This window comes from Anneissia japonica, unplaced genomic scaffold, assembly GCF_011630105.1.
Source record: "Anneissia japonica isolate Jap-2015-1 unplaced genomic scaffold, ASM1163010v1 scaffold483_len1788099_cov177, whole genome shotgun sequence".
NCBI classification, from domain to species: Eukaryota; Metazoa; Echinodermata; class Crinoidea; order Comatulida; family Comatulidae; genus Anneissia; species Anneissia japonica.
In genome coordinates, this window is record NW_022682587.1 from 404,830 (window position 1) to 420,388 (window position 15,559).

Below are 15,559 nucleotides of genomic sequence, written 5' to 3' on the forward strand. Positions count from 1 at the left end.
TATATATATATAGGCCTATATATATATAGCTTATATATATGACATTGTTCAAGTATTAGAACATGTAATGGTATAATCGTATCAAACAGATGTTATATATAGGCCTATAAATATATACTATATATATATATAGTATATGATCATCTATAGTAATTATGTATAATTTTTATTCTATTATAGTTTCATTATCAAAATTCACTTGCTCTTAGATAATATATAATTATAATGTAGGGCACATATCAAAAAGAGAGTATCTTGGACGTGGTTAACGCTGGTCAGAACATATCGTTAGCAGGAACACCATATGGATTCCAACCTAACACCTATTTGCTCACATTATACCATCAAGATCGATCAGATTTGTTCAAATATCCATAGCATTGCATCAAGCTCAAACACACGCAGCAAGACGTGGGAATCTTGAAGTGGTTCTTCTCTCACCAACTGGCGTCATACTAAAAATTTAGGCCCGCATTAATTCCTTTCTTATAAAAGGAAACATCTAGGCAAGTGCATGCAACGAGACGTGGAAACATTAAAGTGGTTCTCTCACCAACTGGTGTCGTACTAAAATTTCGGGCCCGCATTAATTCCTTTAAAAAATGAAACACCCAGAGTTATCCACCATGTGATTGGTTGTAGGCAGTGCGTAGTCATATTTACATCTAAACGCGCACGCCCATGGCTTTGAAGTACTACTATACAGGCGACTAATAAGTCGTTTGAAAAGAACTACTGGAAAAAAAAATAACTCAATTTATGAATTCTAGCCCGTGGTGCCACCGCCACCCATGCTGCAGCGTGAATTTAGAACGCACGTCGAATCTACGTGACTAGTACGTGAAGCACGTTTAAGATCGCAGATAGTTGCACGCACAGCACAGACACATATGTCTGTGTATTTTAGCTTATCGGTGGGTTGCTATTAAATGATGTGTGATTAATCTGATATTAAAGGAGTAAACATCGATAGGCACACTCGGCAAATGTGGCAGTTAAGTCCTCCGTGAAAGCGTGCCGTTTAGCATGCAAATCAATGCAGTTCCCTTGGTAACAATTTAACGCTGACCATGACAAAATGGGTGACAATTTCTACCTCGTTTTCTTACTGTAAATATTTCTAGTATAAATATGTTGAGTTTGGTCGTCATTTCATTGTATTATTTTATCTCATTAATTAATTATTTTTTGAATTAAAATGTTCCATTGTTTCTTTTTATTATACTGTATAACATTCTATTGTATTATTTACCGGTATATGTTCATCCAAGTTAGTTATATGATATAGGCTATATAAATAATTATTATATTTTATTATATTAAGTAGCCTATAACACGATGACTGGAATGAATGACGAATCGTTCAACTCGAATTAAAGATACACGACAGCCATTTATTAGCAGTATTGAGTTTATAGACAGCACATTATGGATATAACGCGAACCGATTCAGCGTATTGTAAAGCGAGCTATTTCGACAGAGATGCCATTAAAATATATAACAGCTACCGACGGCCTTACGGCCAGAGTTCAAAAACATATCAAAAATTTACTGCGAACTATAAACACAGGTTGTGTGATTGATTTAATAAGTTAACAATTCATGTGAATTATGATTAACGTCTGAATTTTTTAAAATGACATTTTTTTATTGATTTAGTGGACGTCACTTTAAATATATTTTATCTTCTCCTCATTCAATAGATAACTCACCAATACCAAGATGGAAGTGCTTGGCGCCTCGGTTTTTTAAAACAAAAATGTGTATTCGGTACAGACGAGTCAGTGAAATTATTATGAGAAGCTTAAGGGGAAGAGTATTGTTGTTGTCTATCACACCAAGGATAACCAACTAAGTCTGAAGACTTCATTTTAAGTGGGGTCCTTATTCAGGTAGTGAATTGGGCAGTTCACCGGGAGACAATCCCCTACTCTTTCCTAAGAGTGTACAGCATTCTTTTACGTAGACATGGGCCATATTGTACACGGGACAAACGGCTTAACGTCATATCGTAACTATTATTTCACCCCTCAATCTACAACACAATGTGAGCAGCCGATGGAATTGAACCGAAGACCAAAGGATCTCGGCGCACACACAGTGGCTACCACTAGTTTAGCCGACTGAGTACAAGTTAAGTTATCATGAGCAGTTAGATTAGCCTGTAATAATCGCATGGTTACGCGATATCATTATGAGAACGTATAAGAGGTTATATACTCAGCTAGGAAGCATAGATAAACCATGGACCTATTGACAAACTTAACTATTTAATGAATGTTAAGCCATGGACCTATTAATAGGTCCATGGTTACAGTTGGTATTAATTCGTGCACGTTTAAAGTTATCATGAATGAGAGGCTAAGACAAAGCACACTCTGTATGTATAGTTTATTATGATATGCTTAAGGAGTACATGCTAATTTATTATGAGAAGGTTAAGGAGTAGGCCTACTGATATATTTATTATGAAAAGTACGTTAAGTTAAGATTAGAAGTTATACTGTAAATATATCTTAATAAATAATAAAATTTTGTAACAGCAGTTATGTGTACAAATTTGATACAATTAAAAAATTACTGTTGTAAACAAATTAAATTTGAGTGTTACGTTTTCTGGTATTAATCATATTGCTAATCAAACTTAATCTTTGATATTTTTTAGATTTCGATGACATCATCGTCCACCAAAAACCGGTGACCAATACGGGTTGTATTCACGTGTTTCAAGGCGTGGTTTTGAGCATGTACTTTCTTCAGCGCCTGTCTATGTTAAAGGATGTGTTAGTTCACTTAAATAATTAAAATTTCTGCATTTCTTTTAATAAATATACTGTATATCGATTCGTAGCTAGAAGATTTAATTACTCAATATTTAAAGGCAACTTTTCACATCAGTATGATAGAATTAACATTACTTAATCAAATTTTCAATTACACGAAGTTCAGACACTGGTTACGATTTAATAAACCAATATAAATAAGTTAGAAAAGTCATAAATGATACCATGTTTTAATATAATTATTTATACAATTCTAAAAAAATCCATTTCTATTTAAATGCTCGCCCTTACTCGTTTAAAGAGGTATTCACAATATATACACCTGCAATATAAAATAATTCAAAAGAATTATTATCATTGTCGTTGACAATATGGGTTCTATATTAATCGCTATTTATTAGGCTTGAAGTCATTAGTTTTTGCAAAGACGCTTTCATAATGTACACTAAAAAGACAAGTCTTTAAAGTTACGTGTTTTAGGAAAAAAAAGTAATGCTCATTATTAATCGATTTAAACGTTATCACAATCGTTATAAGACTCTCCGAAGATATTTTATCACATGGTGTCTAATAAATCTTCTTTATGAAATTTAAAAGGAAAAATAATTCGTCGTCTTTCAATAATAACTTTGAATTGAGATGAATACGATTTTAAACACCATTTGTGTTTTGATGAAGTTTATTACATGTGCACGTGAAAATAACACGTGACCCAGACACGCACAACCATTCTTGGTAGAAGCAGAACGAATAGCCTTCCTATGCCGTTAAAACTAACACTTACCCGTCCTAGGCAATAATATAATTTCACACGGAAGGATAATTAATTTTTCATTGTCAATTATCGAAGTGAGCTGAGCCAAGGCGTTACAGACAAACATCGCCAGCAAAACGTTCTTACTTGCTAACGCGCTCTCCAATATATGTAATATATTAAATAAAATAGAACGAACGAAGACCAATTGTAATTAAATGACTATAGAAAATGATGCCACTGGAAAACAAAGAGAGATGTTTTTCAGGTGAACGACTGACCTTTTACAGTTTCCATGACATTTAGCTTGTTTTAATATAGACCTATATATATATATATATATTATATATGTATATATATATATGTATATATAAGCCCTATGTGTGTATGTGTGTGTATATAGACTTAAATGATAAATAGCTTCAGTTCTGGCTTATTTTTTTATGTTTAGGCTTAAATATTACCTTTTATCAAAATTCTTGGGTAACGTCATCATTGTCAATAAACGTAGCATCATTCATTTATGAATTTCATTTGATTTATTACCAGCCAACACCGACACAATTATGGGATGCATTAAATAATCACCATTTCCAAATACCGTATATCAAACCTGTGAACACTTCAAAGCTGGGCGGCTTTTGATCAATGTTTATGAACATAAAAGAATACAATACAATACAGTATATGTAGGCACATACGAATTCGCATGTTATTTATACATTTTGCCATAGAATGTGAACGATGATGCAATACATGTATACTATACTACGTAAGGAAAATATGACACTAATAATGATGACAAAAATCATTATAACAGTAATAATAATGATTTATACTAGAAATAATTAACAAATTAAAAGAAATTATATGCAACAACAATAATAATAATTATTATTATTATAATGAAAATGGTGATAATAATGATAAGGATGATAAAGATGATGATTATAGTGATAATGATGATAATAATTATGATGCTTATGATATATATATATATATATATATATATATATATATATATACTTTAGGTGGCAATGGCGATAATGATGAAGATGAAGATGATGTTGATGATTATGATGAGGATAATTATGATGATTATAATGATTATGATAACGATAACGATAATCGCGAATATATTATATAATTATGGTGACGATGTTAATAATAATGACAATGCTTAGAATGATGATAATGAAGATGATGAAAATGAGGATGATGATTAATATGATTATGGTGACGATGAGGAGGACGACGATGATGGTAATGATAATGCTTAGAATGATGATGATTATGATGACTTAATGTTGAAGTGATGATGATGCTGATTAATATGATTATAGTGACGATGAGGGGGACGATGATGATGGTAATAATGACTTTGATAATGTTAATGATGATGATGACAATAATAAATAAATAATAATAACAATAATAGTCCTAAATCCAGTGGTTTTTTTTTTATGTATAAATTTGTTTCACATAGGCCAACATCAGACACGCATTTTAGAGGATGGATCTTTTCGATTCTTTATATATTCATTTTGAAGCTTAGGAGTGTGAACAAATGATTGTTTTCCTCGAGATTTGAACCTCGATTTGGAAGGCAAGCATGTTAATCACGCTATACGGTGCCATTTCTGATACTAATACACTTTACATTTATTTGTTACTGACCACACAAAACACAAAAATAAAATTTTTTTTTTTATTGAAAACAGTTCGATTTTCTCAATTCCCATTTATTCAACAGCATTTAATCAAAATTCAAGATGGGTAGCGGGAAAGCTCATTGTCTTTTCCCTTTCGTCCACATAGTAAAACGATATATCGCTAAATGTAAAACAGTGTAAAAAAGCGAGACATTGCCCACAGGGCTGCCTGTAATAGAGTGAAATATAAAGTGTTAAGAGAGATTGAAATTTTACTCTATTCAGAGTGATTTGTACTATTTAAAATAACAAAAAAATCATCAACAATGACTTTCACTTAGTAATTGGCGAATTTAGCGTGAATCTAGGTACCACTCTTTAGAAATAACATTCACTTTATTTATAAAGTAAAGGTGGCAATGATATTGAAATTGATAAGCAGGTCATAGCTATATAAAGTACGGTAAAGACAAAAGAACTTAACAGTCAGCGGATATAGGATATGATAGGAGTATTTTTGGTGTGAATCACACCAAGTATGACCCACTAAGTCCGAAGACTTGTCTCCAGTGGGGTCCTTCTGGTGGAGAATTGGGCAGTGCACCGGGAGGCAATCCAAACTCTTTCCTTATAATGTATTGTGTTTTTTTTTAACTTGCACAACTGCCATATTGCACACGAGACCAACGACTTAAACGTTTCATCCGAAAGACGGTGCGCTATCGTAATTTGTATTTCAGCCCTCCAGCTGAACACCAGGTGAGCAGCGATGGGAATTGAACCGGGAACCTAGAGATCTCCACGTTCAGCGCACATAGTGGCTGCCAACAGTTTAGCCGACTGAGCTAAGCTGTTCTCGAATAGTGATTATTTATTAATCTCGGAACGGATTTTTAAAAACCAAAAATTTTAATTAATATCTCCACACCCCCCCCCCATGTCTCGCCATAATGATAATTAGTTTATACTTTAAAACATGTGTCTGCCTGTTTCAAGTAATTGGCGAGTGTTGATCATTAATGTTTTTAAAAGTGAAAAATATGTAGGCCTATATAAACAAAAAAGGATGGACCCATAAGAAAACTAGCAATTGTAAAATTGACTAACACAATATCATAGTCCTAAATAAAACAAAAAAAAAGTATTTATGTAGTATATGCTATGTCAGTTAATATATACGTTGTTTTGTAAGAAATGGAAATAATATTCACTTAACTAATTTTACTACAGTATAAGCGTCCGCATTTCCAATCAGTAAATTAATTAATATATTTTTTTTATTACCTTCACTTTTTATGAGATAATCACTTACACTGATACTCAATACAGAACACCCGATACTAATCATGAATGAATTTACTGTCAATGCCAATTCGATCTATTACGTCTGGCTGAATATGTACAGTGGCTTATTTAAGGGGTGCGGAAGGGGAACACCCCCACTCAAAATAAAAAAACTCATGCCCCCCTAGAGTCCCCCATTAAAAATGTTCAAAGTAAAAAAAAATGACGCTCAAGCAAATAAAAGTCACCTCATATTACCTTATTTTGCGAACTAGCACCCGCTGATATAATCATCGATACCCCCACTTCATCTTCATCCTCCCCATCAACCCTTCCTCCCCCTCCCCCACACTCTCACATTTCAAGACTCCTAGATACGCTACCGGTACTTGTTCCATACTTTCAAGTTTACGAGGAGATGTAGATGTACAAATAAAATTTGGGTCTGTATTTAGTGTATTGAAATGCAGGTGGTGAAGCGCTTTCTGAGGTCACTGTTTTAACGTGTGAAAGAATACAATTAATTAGAGGTAGTGGAAGGAATTTTGGGCTCAAAATTAATGATGACGTCAACGCATGATACTAGTAGTTTAAAAGATGCGCGTTTGTTTGCCTGCAGTGTCTTGTAATTTGTAAGCTACTGACCTTACAGTGACCATCATTACACGGGATATATATTGTCCTTACTATTATCATATTTAGGTTAGGTTTGTTCTTAACATTGTATTAAATATATAGTCCTTTCTTAGCAAATCGATTGTTTAGAAGATCATAAAGGACTGTCGTGTTACCCTGGTTACAGCCAGGGCCAGACAAAAAACAGCATCTGGGAAAATCTCATAAGAAATCACTTTCGATAAGTTTATTTTGAATACATGTGGCTTAAAATATCACCATAAACCTACTAATATTTTTGTTATAATTTTATTGATTATTTATGTGGTACTTAAGGAAAGCTGACCGAAAGAGAAACAAAGGGAGAGAAGTCTTAGTTAAAGCCATAAGTAAGATAACACCAAGGCAGTGGACGAAACAGATGCTAACAGATCGCACAGAACGATTAAATACATCACCAATAATGAAATTATTAAATCGATTCCATTGCCATACATGCCAACGCGAATCACTTTGCAACCCAAAATGAAAAATTGTTGTATTGTATTGCTGATATGAATTACCGGTAAGATTTTCAAGGTATGAGAGTGCAATTTCCATTTCTCAAAATTGTCTCACCCCAACTCCAACCATGCTGGGCCTGAGGTCGGTAGTGTGGACTCTTACGCACCCCCTACCGCCTTAGCCCCCTCGTAATGTCTGCGTCGGATCGAATAAGTTAATAATATTATTATGTTTGCTTCCCTGATAACGGAAGAAAAGAATAAACCAATTACGTAATTTTGGTGTATTTTGCACAACGCCTTCTTTGATAAGTTCCCTTTTTTAGCAAGGAGGTAGGACAAACTGCAATATTTTTGATTCCAGGAAATATTTATTTTATCTACTGGCATCACGCTCAGAGGATCACATACTGTACTGAACAAAGGGCGTATGAGCTCCTTAGTTTAAGGAATATATTTAGTTTTAGTCTTTTTTTTTGGATTTAAATTCTTTTAACTGCATAAATCAGAACGGGATCCAATCCGACACTTTTAAGGTTTTTACATTGAATTTGACACTCGGAGATATAAATCCATTGGAAATAGCGCATAATTATATATGATTATAGATTATACATTATGTAAACAGGAATATGCCAGAGTTGTAGTTAATCTCTGTATTACTGTATAGGTCTCTACATCTTGATCTTGCCACGAAGGAATAAGTCTAAAATTATTCCTCTATGATCTTGCTAACTGATTTCAACTTTAAAAGTATCGGAAATCAGGGTCATAAGCCTACCTAATATTGATTACCAAACTGAAAACTATCAATGGAATTACCTATTTGGAACATAGTTATGATTGTATACAGTGATCTGTATAAAACTTGGTGTGAAATTTCATTTGTGAGCGATCGAGTACATAATGAATTGGAAAAATACTTTATATGATATAGAGAGACGTAATTGTTTCATACATACACTGAGTGATTTTTGACATTTTCTTGCGAAGCGTACGCAAGCGAGCGATCTAGCCGAGTACGATGTATTCGACTTCATTCGCCATATCGAATGACACTATTGCCTGTATCTCGAGATATTTAAGCCTGCATTAGTGACGAGTCCAAGACTTCATTGCATACGTATACATTCAATCAGTAAGGTATATGTTTACTTGAAGTGTATTCTTAATGGCGTATGTCGCCTCATTAACGGGGTCACGTGGTACACTTTCAGGCCTTGTACCTCTAAGTCATTTCTGACTAGTCCATTTAAATGGTTTTTTGGGAAAAAAATATGATTATTGCCGAAGAAAAGCATGATTTTAACATGTCTGTATCTCAAATATCGTAGTTTATAAAGTTCAACCAATACCTAGTTTTCAGATAATAGTTTATATTTAATATACATGATATACGACAAGTTTCGCAATACTTCGATAACTTTAATGTCAGAAAATAAATTCAATTTAACCATCACTTTACACTATGAGAGTTGTATAGAAATGCAAAATCTGATAAGAATTACGTAACTACAAATGTTAGAAAGAGCAGAGGCAGACAAACATTAACCTACATAAAATGTACTGAAAATGACTCTGGGCTGAAGGAGACGGATGAGCCAGCAACTCGATCAAAGAACCGTAATGAATAGAGGATCCATGCTAGGGCTTGGCTGTGGTCAAACAAGTAACAGTTGAGTTGAATAATGGTCAAGATGCTTCTTATATAATCCCAGAGTCCCGGGTTCAATTCCTGTCACAATGCAGTACTTTTCTCACGACCACACTCCACTACCTAAGCCTCAAAAAGAGACTTAGTTTATGAAGCATCATCCAGCCCGTAAGTGGCGTTGGATGATGGATGTGAAGGAAAATAAATAAAAGTATATTCCTCCATGACGTAGACAAGATAATCCAAATGAGGACTAATGTTCAGAAATATAATTGATAATGATGTAATATGACGATGATACTAACTTACACAATAGCTCATTATACAAACATATGCCTATCGATGTGCTTTACTGTACTTAAAGTTGTAGTATCCCCCTCCCCCCTCCCCAAAAAAAAAAAAATCATATATAATTTTTGAAATTAACTTGCTAATTTTGCAGTAAAATACAAATGATTAAATTGAGCATAGACATTATTTAATTTTAAAAAATGTATGGTATACCCTGATTTTTATACTGGATAATGATACAAAAATAATAAAAACATTTTCAGTGACTGGAAGTGTTTCTGTCACTTTTCGCTGTAAGATTATAAATAAACATTTATTAAATTTTTATGTTTAAGTTGATAATGTTTATGTTACTTCAAAATGAGGAAGTCAATTTTAAAAATGATTCCTTTTAAATATTTCTTGGAATTTTTAATGGGACAATATTTCAAATTATTTCAATATATTTTCACTTGACTTAACTAAAACTACAAACAGTACAAGTGGCATGTCAATTAAAAAGCAAAGCTTGTAAAGAAATGGAACGCAGTTACAAGATACAACAGGATAACAATACATCTTTAAGGCTATAAAACACGAGAAAATAGAATTGAAAAAAGAATAATAGGTGTTATAAGGAGGATGCTGCTGTATTGTAAACTAAATAATTATTTTAAAAAGTATTTTTTTTAATAATGTTTATCATGCGAACATTTTAAAACGTCCCGATAGTGATTTACATATCGAAAAACAGAACACAACCAATCACAATAAGATGACGTAGGCCTACATTTAAACAACATATTAAGAAATTGTATAAAAGTAAACGCCCGAGGGAGTTTGAAACACACACGAATAATCAATGTACTTGTACAATCATCACGCAATGATATCGCAGGAGTGTGACGACCTTCTAATACAATTACGATAGCACAGATTACATTCAAAAATTAAGTAGGCCTGAAACATGAATTTATTTATACTAAATTGATGTTATGTCTGCTTATATTAACAAGTTTACTTAGGAAATTAACGCATTATCTACGTCGTCGTCATCAGTATTGTCGATATTATCAGCAGAATCATCTTCAGAAAGAGCATCAACATCAGCAGCATCATCATCATCATCAGCATCACCAGGCCTTATTGGCGTTTTAGCAGGGGCATTAACAGCATCAGCATTAACTGAAACAGCATCATCTGCATCATCATCATCATTGTCGGTCATTATCATCATCATCATCCCCACCAACATTATTATCATCAGTGAGTATTTTACAGTGGAGTCACATTACTGGAACCTTATCGCTTTCTAGATGGAGGTTACATTTACTGAGACTTCTTTAAAGCGATTGTGTGAAAAATATTAAAACATATTTAAGTAAAAATATTGCTCTCTACGCTTACCCCTTGTGGTACTTACCTACAACCCAGAGTTTGTTCAGAAGCGAACTTTATAAATATTATTCTAGGGCGGCAGTAATTCTCTTATACTAGCGCCATAGAACGGTTTGGGTCGAACAAAGTATGTGATCTTGTCCAGAAGTTTAGAGGGAATGTCTTTGAAGCCCTGACGGAAATACTTTTTAAAAATCCGATAGTAAAATCAACAGATAAGAAACTTTAGAAATAGTACCATTTGTCAAAGTACCCTTGTCGAAGTGAACGGTTTGAAAAGTTTACTTTTCATATTAAAGAATAATAACGATCTTCCTTAATTAATGATGATGAGGGTAACAGTAGACAAACTGTCTACACTGAATGATTGATATCTTTTATATTGCATATGAATTAGCAGTTAATTTTATGATATTGTGGCAGTTTCTACTATCAATTCTTATAGATAATTATTGTCCATCTTAGAAAATTAGAAAAATATTATTTTTCTAATTTATTTACTTTAAACATTTTAGCAATCAACCACTATTATTGTGCACTTAGCGTCACAATTTTACTGTCTATAGATCTATGTTGTTTTTATGTCAAACATTCTGATTTTTTTTTTAGTTTCTTTTTTATGATCTTGTTTTTATTTTCTATGCAATGTTTGTGACGATGTATTTGATGGTGCATTTATGACGTCTACGGTGGACTATAGATTTTAATATATATATATATAATATATATATATATATATACATTAATATATATAGGCCTATATGTGTATATATGTATATATATAGAAAAACATAATAACAAACATACAGTCAAGTCGAAACTGGTGTTTCGATACTTAAAAATTAAGATATAAATGACAGAACACCGAGCACTATATAGGAGGACTGCAAGCGAACAAAACATGAGATTGGCGATAGGAAACCATAACAACCAAATCAAACGCTTTAAACGACTTGAATTCAAGATAATTTGAATTAAATCACGGGACCACATAAACAATTATATTGGAAAATGTGATGGTTACTTAGCCAGCGTTCCGAAATAAATTGACAAATTATTCAGGATTGAGGATTGCAAGATGACATTAGTTTAATCATCCCAAACATTCGATTAGCCTTAAAATGAGAAGCATATGCATGAAAATTAAACGTTGGAAGTCAATGGCAAGTTACATTAGGAGACACCCTAATTTCACTGGACGTTGGATATTCGAAGACGATGTAAGGGGCTCACTTTTGTGGTTTTATAACAACTGGTATTTCGACGCAGCATGTTGTAGATGAGAGTCACTATTCGCGTCCCCAGTGTTCCTCCACTGGAAACTTTCGAAGCCAAAGCAATTACGCTCAAACAGTTACCGGTACCTTTTATCACCTTATTTTGTCGGCTAGCTCCCCTTCACTTAATTATCGAGCCCTCCAACTTCACCTTCGCGCCTTCATCAGCCCCCACATTACAATAATCCTAGATACGCCATTGAAAAGGTGGGCGTTGTAGCTTGTCAGCTTATGGATTTAATGACAGAGAATAATTTTCCCAGTATAGACCTTGATTTATATAATAGACAAGTCTGTTAAAAATAAGGTTGGTTGAATTTATCTTAATTAAATATTTTTGTTAATCACAACATACGCTAATAACAAGACTGCAAGGGAAATTGCATGACATTATATAGGCCTAATGCAATTTTTGAAATAAATTTTGAAAATATATATTCGTAATATTTTCCATTTCACATTCATTTTAATGCTCATCACATAGTTACATAATTACAACCCATGTTTTTAAGAGTTAAAGTAATCATCACGTTCACACGGGTATATATTAGTAAGTGTTCGATCATGCATAGCATATCACGCCTACGTTATGTCGTAAGTTACGTAAATAGGGCGTGAGTTTACAACCAACACGTAATTATGATTGATCTAATTATTCAACATCTGGTGCTTTTACTAGTAATTTATATCAATTTGTTGCAAAAACCAATAGTAGGGTTTGGCTTGTTGTTTGAAGACGCGAACCTTCTAATACCATGGAGTCATGTGTTCAATTTTTACATACAGTAATGTAAAAAATTTATCCCAACCACAAAATAAATAAATACAAAATCTCTAATCCAAGGTTCCTTGGGAGCTCCGTCCTTCGGAAGACACGTTACGTCGTTTGTGCAGTTCGCATTCATGGCTATGCTGAGTAACTCCTCAATTTAATCAGAAGTAAGCATCAGAAAAAGTCTAAAATTTTATTAATAAATAATAATAATATTATTAATAATAATTGCTATTATTTTAATAATAAGAAAATAACTGTTATTTTTATTTTGTGTTAAAATAAATAAAATATAAATATTTCCTGCAAAAAATCTATATACAGTAGCAACACTAAGTTGAGCTCATAACTGCCCTGCATTTTAACAGTATTTTATTTATCGGCGATGAGATGACTACACTTACCGCTGTACTCACGTAGCAGCATCGAGTTGTAGACACGTTGGAAGTTATATTTTTTTTCAGCGGTTAGCCTTCCATGTTCCGTTTGAGTAATAACCATCGTTGCTATAGAGTCGAGGCAGTTTTTTATTTCAGCTTGCTCGAAACGCGATATGGGTTAGCGTTTTATATATGACCTATGTTAAGTGTTTCAAGTTTAGCGAATTATGTTAAAAGTAAAAACGCTTGTATCCACGGTATCGTGGGCTTGCTCTCTCAACATCTAGACGCCTAAACAGGTAGCCTAGAATGCGTAAGCAACTTTAAGAACTGTAGAAATTACAAGTTCTATTTATCTTTGTTGGTGTTCTCCCATTGAAGCAAGACTGGTTGTTACTAAGAACCTCCATTCTTATTGACACCGTGCCGCCCTACAGTATTGTCCTCACTTTGAAGCCCCGTCAGCACTATCAAAATTTATTTGACAAAAAAAGAAGTGACATGCCTGAATATGGTCATGGTGACATCACATCATGACCATATATAGGCACATCATGACCATATATAGGCACATCGTAACTATATATGGGCATACACTAGTTTTTTGGGCCATACAATATTGTCAAAGAAAATTTGACGATGTAGACATAGGTTTACAAAGACCCACAATTTTATGAAAGTTAATAGAAGACTCAAGTGTGCTCACATTCGCGTATAAGCCAAAATTAGACTCGATATTATTATAAATTAGTATATTGATATCAATTATTATCATCATATGATTATATATTAATACATACGTAATTTCAAAATAATATAATCATAACATAACAAATATAACATAATATTACCACCTTACTACTATTGTTGATGATTTACAATACTTATTTTTTTTTATCAAAAGTAATTAATATTAATGATCATACTAATATGTAATTATATATGTTGTTGATAATGTATGTAATATGCATGCCATTAATAGAATATAATTAATATTAACCAGTGTATTATTAATAGTAGTATATTGTTATTATTAATAGTAGTATATTGTTATTTATCTTTAATGATGATGCTTAAAAAATGCTGATGCTTAAAAACTGATGACGATGTGGATGATGGTGGTGGTGGTGATGATAACAATAATATTAGAAAGGTTAGGTCTACGCTTATCGACTTCAACACATCCCACGTTTTCACAATGCTACAGAAAATACTTAAAAAGCCACCTTTACACCTCCACTTACCTGTCTTTATTTCAGCACTTCAAACACAATTCTCAGCAATCGATAGAAGTGTCGGTAATCTGTGAAACAAACATTGTTAAATATTTGATTGCCCACTACTGCCTAATCCTCAGGCCTCTTAAGCATTGGATGTGCAAGCAGGTATTGAGCATTGGACACAGGTATAGGGAACATGTGCATCTACAGCGTTTAGGCCTAGGATTTAGGCCTAAAAGGGGTTGATAATAGCCATGTTCTCTGTTTATTTTATTTTTTTATTTTATAATAGGCATAGTTGCTGCAACATTGCATGATTTGTAATACACACAGACCTTAAGACCTTTACCAGTATTTGTCTGATTCAATCTGGTCCTATAATATAAAACGAAATCAGTTGTTTTTCTCAGATCTGACAGATGTTTTTATGACTAATTACAACCCATCATCTGATGTACCATTATGCAAATGCGCACGTGTTCTAAAAGTACAATCGTTCACATAGTACAGTTACACAATGTATTTGCAATGATATAATGCTATATAATTTAAGACCCAATTTATACTATAAAACAATTAATATATTATATTTATAAATTCGATTGCGACTTACTGTTTAATTTCTTGCGTAAGCCTATTTCCAAATTAAACAAACATTTTCAGTTGAATAGATTGAAACCCATAGGATACTGCCTAGGACTGGAAGAAAAGCATCTTAATCATTAATAGCTCCGCCACTATTACATCGAATTTTCTTACCTTTTATTGTATTATGTATTTGTTATGTACTTTGTACCGTTTTAAATTTTATCGAGAAATTGTCCTTTCTTCTCACTGGGGATCATACAAGATTCTGATACTAAAGTCCAATGTGTTTTGTTATTATTTGATTGAATAAATTAAATTATATATTATATATGTATACATATATTTATTTGATTGAATTTGAATTGAATTGATTTGTTATTATTTGATTGAATAAATTAAATTATATAT

The 15,559-nt window shown here is 32.8% G+C and overlaps 1 long non-coding RNA gene across 1 annotated transcript in view; it reads right to left on the reverse strand.

Annotated features, from left to right (window-relative positions):
- Positions 1–15,085, reverse strand: part of LOC117099806 — a 26,470-nt gene extending 11,385 nt beyond the window's left edge. Inside the window, exons 1-2 of the long non-coding RNA XR_004444073.1 lie at positions 14,899–15,085; positions 14,588–14,646 (exon numbers count right to left, since the gene is read on the reverse strand). This is a non-coding gene — a long non-coding RNA (uncharacterized LOC117099806). The remainder of the gene's footprint in view (positions 1–14,587; positions 14,647–14,898) is intronic.
- Between the last annotated feature and the right edge of the window lie 474 nt (positions 15,086–15,559).